The sequence below is a fragment of the Coloeus monedula genome, assembly GCF_965178545.1.
Source record: "Coloeus monedula genome assembly, contig: HAP1_SCAFFOLD_401, whole genome shotgun sequence".
In the NCBI taxonomy this organism is placed as follows: Eukaryota; Metazoa; Chordata; class Aves; order Passeriformes; family Corvidae; genus Coloeus; species Coloeus monedula.
Window position 1 is genome coordinate 3,289 of NW_028120555.1, and position 6,606 is coordinate 9,894.

The 6,606-nt window shown below is 50.2% G+C and overlaps 1 pseudogene across 1 annotated transcript; it reads left to right on the plus strand.

The window, feature by feature from the left end:
* The first annotated feature begins 336 nt into the window (after positions 1-336).
* Positions 337-1,310, plus strand: LOC309585797 (olfactory receptor 14J1-like; annotated as a pseudogene). The gene has a single exon. The product of its transcript is annotated as an olfactory receptor 14J1-like (transcript).
* The last annotated feature ends 5,296 nt before the right edge of the window (positions 1,311-6,606 follow it).

A 6,606-nucleotide genomic window follows, 5' to 3' on the forward strand; every position in this document is an offset into this window, starting at 1 on the left:
GCCCTGGCACAGGAGATGCTGCCCAGCTCCTCTGCCTCAGGAGCACTTTGGGCTGATGGAGTCCAGCCCCAGGACCGGCCCCTGTCCCCATTCCCATGTCCCCGCTGCAGCAGAGCAGAGCTGACTCCTCGCTGTCCATGGGCACAGCCCCTGCTCGTCACAGCAATGGGGCCAGATCCCAGCAGAGCTCCAGGCACGGGGCTGAGGGAAGGGCTCTGAGAAAAGGAAAACTGGGGGGCAGGGCCAGGAGAAAGGGCTTGGACATTGCTCAGCAAAGTCTCCCCTGACTCCTCACTGTCTCCTCCTTCAACAGCACTCCATGGCCAGAGGCTCAAAATGTGCAACAGCAGCTCCATCAGCCCCTTCCTCCTGCTGGCATTGGCAGACACGCGGCAGCTGCAGCTCCTGCACTTCTGCCTCTTCCTGGGCATCTCCCTGGCTGCCCTCCTGGGCAGCGGCCTCATCATCAGCGCCGGAGCCTGCGGCCAGCACCTGCACAGCCCCATGTTCTTCTTCCTGCTCAGCCTGGCCCTCACCGACCTGTGGGCTCCATCTGCACCACTGTCCCCAAGGCCATGCACAATTCCCTCTGGGGCACCAGGCACATCTCCTACTCAGCATGTGCTGCTCACGTGTTTTTCTTTCTGTTCCTCCTCTCAGCAGAGGATTTCCTCCTCACCATCATGTGCTACGAGCGCTACGTGTCCATCTGCAAAGCCCTGCACTACGGGACCCTCCTGGGCAGCAGAGCTTGTGCCCACATGGCAGCAGCTGCCTGGGCCAGTGCCTTTCTCTACGCTCTCCTGCACATGGCCAATACATTTTCCCTGCCCCTGGGCCAGGGCAATGCCCTGGGCCAGTTCTTCTGTGAAATCCCACACATCCTCAAGCTCTCCTGCTCCAAATCCCACCTCAGGGAACTTGGGCTCATCACTGTCAGTGCCTGTTTGGTGTTTGGCTGTTTTGTGTTCATTGTTTTCTCCTATGTGCAGTTCTTCAGGGCCGTGCTGAGGATCCCCTCTGAGCAGGGCCGGCACAAAGCCTTTTCCACGTGCCTCCCTCACCTGGCCGTGCTCTCTCTGTTCCTCAGCACTGTTATGTTTGCCCACCTGAAGCCCCCCCTCCATCTCCTCCCATCCCTGGATGTGGCCCTGTCAGTTCTGTACTCGGTGGTGCCTCCAGCCCTGAACCCCCTCATCTACAGCCTGAGGAACCAGGAGCTCAGGGATGCCCTGAGGCAAGTGAGGACTGGATACTTTTCACAAGTTAAAATCTTTCTATTTTCTTCTGCCATGCGAGGAAAATTATGACTAGGATGCTTCTCAGAAGCAATAAACTCTCTCTTTTCTGCTCCAGAACCTTCAGAATGTAACTCTTTACAATCTTGGCCTCTTTTTCCTCTTTGTCCATATTTTCATTGGTGCTTTTTCTTATTCTTTTTCTGGTGTTATTCTGCTTTTTATAAAGTACTGTAGTACTACTCCTTGCATTTCTGCATGAACATCTACCTTTCTTTTGAAACACAAAGACTTTCAGGAGGCTTCTTCCCTGTGCATTTGAATCAAAACAAGGGGCTGTCCTGACCTTTGTGTCCAAGGTTTGTTCCTCAGCCCTTCTCTGGCTCTGCAGGGGCAGTGCCTGTGGGCAGAGCTGGAGGGAAGAGACTCCCAGCACAGCAGCACGGCCAGGGACAATGGCCCAGCCTCTTCCCACCTCTGCTCTTCCCAGCTCCACACTCCCTTTCCCAGCCCTTCTGAGGGTGCAAGGCCGGAGTGCTCGGGCAGCTCGGTCACTGTCCTGCTGCGTGTCCGTGCTGTGAGCACAGGCAGGGACAGGCCACGGGCACTGCTGGGACACAGCCGGGCTCCAGCACAGCAGCTCCATCAGCAAAGGGCATCTCCTGGGGCCAGGGCAGGAAGGCTTCGCTCTCCTCCAGAGCTGCTGTCAGGAATGTGCCCCAGGAATGCCCTGGCAAAGCAAACCCCAGTGCCCAGGGGCAGGGGGGAGTGTGCAGGGGGGGCAGGCAGCAGTGTCCTGGCACTGCCAGAGCTCCTGGGATGGACCTGAGGGAGCAGCAGAGCAGGGCCTGGGCTGTGCCTTTGTTCCGGGCACAGCCTGGGAAGGTGCCCAGGGCAAGTGTCCCACACCAGCCCCTGCCACCAGCAATCCCAGCACTGGCCTCTGCCCTCCCCTGCAGGAGGTTGTTTGTCCCTGCACGGAGGGACACCAAGTGACCAGGCCAGCAGTCCGTGTTTGCTGTGTCCTGAGGAGCCTTCAGCAGTGCATCGAGTGGGTGTGGGGAGATGAACCCGAGTGAGCACAAACACCATCAGCAGCACTCGGGGCTGGCACAATTCCAGGGGCACAAACTGTGCCCTGAGGCCACTTCACTCCCAGAGTAATGTCCTCTGGGAAAGCACCTGTTATAAACATATAGTATTGGCTTCTCGCAAAGTATTAAAGTAGATATTATATAATGTTAGAAATGCTTTTTGCTGTGTGGATGTAGTTTTCTCTCGTTTTAGCAAGAATGTTAGCAAGTGTGAGCAAGTAAGATAACCTCCAAGGGAGCAGAGGATGAGGCCCAAGGAGCTGCTAATCAACACTTTGTCCAGAGAACAAAAGGGCCCAAAGACTGCTCCGCCCAGAGAACGGGCAGCCGGGAGGGTCCGAGAGCTGCTATCACCGCTCTGCCCGGGGGGCAAAGAGGCCCAAAGCTGCAATCAGCCCTGACTGTCTGGAGAATTAAGAGATCCACCCCACCATCGACTCTTACCTAGCGGGCCCAACCCCAAGAATCAAAAGAAATAAAACCACAAGGCAGAAGACTACGCATGCTCTAAAAAGGCGGACCCAAGGAGTGGCCATGCAGATCAATTCCTGGAAAAGTTTTAATATGAATACAGAACAGACAGTAAAAATGGTATAAAAGAGACTCACCTCGGGCATCAGGTGTGCTCTTGGCAGAGCGCCAAGGCACCCGGCCGTTATCCCTTTGCTTTATTTTACGTGTCTCTTATTGTCTTTATATTAAACTCTTTAAATTCTAACAGGAGAGTGAACCTCGCTTTTCACAGCACCTGAATTCTTTGCTGGGCTGTGCTGAGAACTGCATGGAGACAAACGTCCAGGGCAGGGAGGCTCCAGGGAAAGTGCTCAGGACAGCCAAGGGCTGCACAGAGAGACACCGGAGTGGTGGGTCTGTGGGGAGAAATCACAGCTGCCTCCCTTGGGAATCGCCCCCAGGACCTGGACAGGCGTGTGCTGTGTTCTGGGCACTGACCTGGAACCGAGGGATGTGGAAAAGGCCTTTGGTGTCAGGGACGTTGGGAAGGCTGGGCAGGCACTGGCATTTGTCCCTCAGGGATTCCATGAGGGTCCTGCCAAGATGAGCTCTGCTCCTCCTTGGAGCCCTTCATGGGCACAGAGGGCTGAGAGACCTTTCCAGGACAGGCTCAGGCCAAGGAGCCCTTGAGTCTCTCAGCCCCCCGTCGGTGCCTGCTGGAATTCAATCCCCCTCCCCATCCCGCAGCAGCCCCGCATTTCCCTCCTCCAGCCTTGCTCTCCAGCACAGCCACGGGGGCTCTTTGGGCTCTCGGCTTTTCCTGCAGCCACCGAGGCCAGCTGAGCTCTGCCTTCCCCACACTCAGCCCTGCCCAGCGCAGGCAATGCCCAGAAATTCCCTGTGTGTCCCTGGCCTCGCTGTCAGCCCCGGCAGCGGCTCCGTGGCCCCTCTGTGCCCCGCTGCCCCAGCCATGGTGCCCCAGCCCCTGTGCAGGCCCAGCCCAGGACAGGAGCGCTGCGGGTGGGAACGGCCCCTGGGCCCTGCTGCCCACAGCAGCCTTGGGGCTCTGCGCTGTTGAGCTTTGGACGGGGTACCCTTCCTTCCCGGACCAGGGTGAGAGAGCAGAGGAGGCTGCTGTTCTGCTGAGTTCTGTATTTCATAGTCTCACAGCTTTCTTGAAGGCAGAGTTCAAAGGGGGTTACATGATAAAAGCAAGCAGCAACAGCAACAACAGGCAAAAACAGCTTCTTCTTCTTCTTCTATATGCTCTATATGCTCTATATGCTCTATATGCTCTAGACTCTATATTTTTTCTTACAGAAGTGTGGATTAGATTTGTTAATTGACCAATAAGATTAACACACGATTCTAGTTTTCCTTTTCTTAACCGATCCTGGTCTAATTCTAACAGTCGTAAGCCTCACACCAGTGTTACACAGGTATTACACAGATTTGTGGATGCAGTTTCTATCAGCTCTTATTGTTTACGTGAACGCTCTATCTAAAAAATGTGAACAGTGTCATTCTATCCATTTTTTGTCTAAAGTAAAGAATTCTGTGAAAAGGTAACACTGCTGCAGTAAGAACTGTGTTTAAGGTCTCTGCTGCAGCTTTTCAATGTTTAAGGCACTTAGCATATATTTCTACTAAAGGTTAAAAAATCTGTATTTCTATTTCACTTTGGTGTGACTTCATGTATCTCAGCTTGTCCAAAGGTTTTAATTCAACCCCTGTGCTTTGGCTTCCCTCTGGGCCTGAGTCCAGAGGAGCTTTCACTTCAACAAAACAGAACACTTACAAGAAAAGTAAATGGAGTGGGAACTCATGAGAGATTGAATTTTCTCTGATTCAACTCCAGGATTGATGCCATAGACTTCTGAGTGGAAGAATAATTAATTCATTCTCCTTAAGACAATAAATCAAGAGAATAAATTAGACTTTTGTATCAGGTATGAGTGAAGAGATTGCATCCAACACAAGTTTTTCCTGTAGGATTTTTATTTTATTTTTTTATTTTCTCAGGAGATTGTATCAAGGCAGAAGAATTAAATTCAAGATATTTGTAGCAAAGAGATCTCTGCTGAACTGATTGTTCCAAATAAACATATCCCTTACCCCATATTTCCATGACCAGAAGTTTTTCTAATTTTGGACTCTAGTATATTGTACTGTATGTGTATTCAGAATACTTTGCAACAGTTAAATTTGCTTAAATTTCATTTCAGACATTTACTTAATTTTAAGAATTTGCCTCATTTCAGCCATCTTTTAAAAAGTATTTTCACACTTTTATTTTTTTTGTCTGTTACCTTTTCAGTGAGGAGGATCATCATTTGGGTTTTCTCTTGGTACCTCACTAATGCACTCTGAGAGCCATGTTCTGTGTTATTAATGTAGTAGTGATCCGGGGTTCATGGATGGCTACTGCAGGAAACTTGATGGCCAGTAGTGAAAACAGCAAAAATAATGATGAGAGGAGCCACAGACGTTCTGCTGTCTGAGAACTGTGAACTGCCAAAATCAAAAAGGTCAGTGCTCTTCTGGTTCAGAATGCCCTTCAGTTGGAGCTGGAACATACTTTGGGCTAAGAGCCTGAGCACAAGAGGCTGTAGCACCTATTTTGTTCAGCAGTTCCCTATTGCCCTACTCCATACTCCACTGCATTCCAGCATGTGATTTGCTGAGCTGTAGACTGTCCCTGAGTGGTGTGATTGCCTGGAATGCTTGAAAATTTGGCTTCACATTCCTCAGTTTCTTTTCAGCATTTTCTCTGTTGCCCTCGTTGCCTCACACCAGCCCCTGTTTTACTTCTAGATGGAGAACAAGGTTACAAACTACAACTTCTCTTCCTATGTACTTAGAGGGGTTCTCACCTGTAATAATAAATGAAATAGGTTTCATTCCTTTTGATTCCTCCTGGTATGATGCAAAGAAAGGAAAGGTAGCTGGAACTATGGCTTTTTGGGGTGGCTGTTATACCAGAGCCCTGGATCTGTATTAGGGATATTCGTGTTGGCCAGACTGTCTCAGCAGAAAGAGGGAGGAGTGCAATATTAATGTCAGGAGCTCATCCCTGTCCGTGATTTATTAAAAGAAGCCTAGCTTCATGTCTTAGGCCCTGAATGAAATACCTGCAGTTTGGCTGCCTGAGTTTGTATCTATGGATCCCACTTCTGTGCAATGTCTGAAGGCCAGGGAACTGCCTTTGTTACCTCTCCTACTGGCACTGCTACAGGAGAAGGAAAGAAATCCAACTAATTTTGAATCAGCTAACGTGTCCCTTTTGGATACAGAATTCACTGAGAGCCATAAATACAGTGCGTGGCTTTAATAAAGCACAAACGTGAATTTTAAACCACACCTGGCATTGATGTTGCTTGGACTGAATGTGTGCACAGCCCAATGTTTCTCCTCATCGTCCCTGTTATGAATTTCTGCCATTTTTCCTCTTCATTCCTGTCTGAACAAAAGCAGACTTTGTGCCACTGAGTTGAGAACGTTATAAATAAGGTATGTAATTCGTGCTATTATGTATAAAATTGGAGTGTAATCAGACCCTACAGAGACCGAGTTTCAAAATCCCTTCAGCAGCCCGGCTGAGAGAAAAATTTCACAACACTAAAAGAAGTTCTCTCACAATAAGTGAGGATTCCACCCAGGTGGGGTTAGATCTTATCACCGGGACATTTGCACCATAACGACTTGATTGCCACCTTCTGATATCTACATCTCATCTGATAAGGAATCGGACATCCCGGGAACTAAAAATAACTGTTCCAGGAAGCAGAGATGGCCCATTCATCAGCAGAAATGGCCCACTC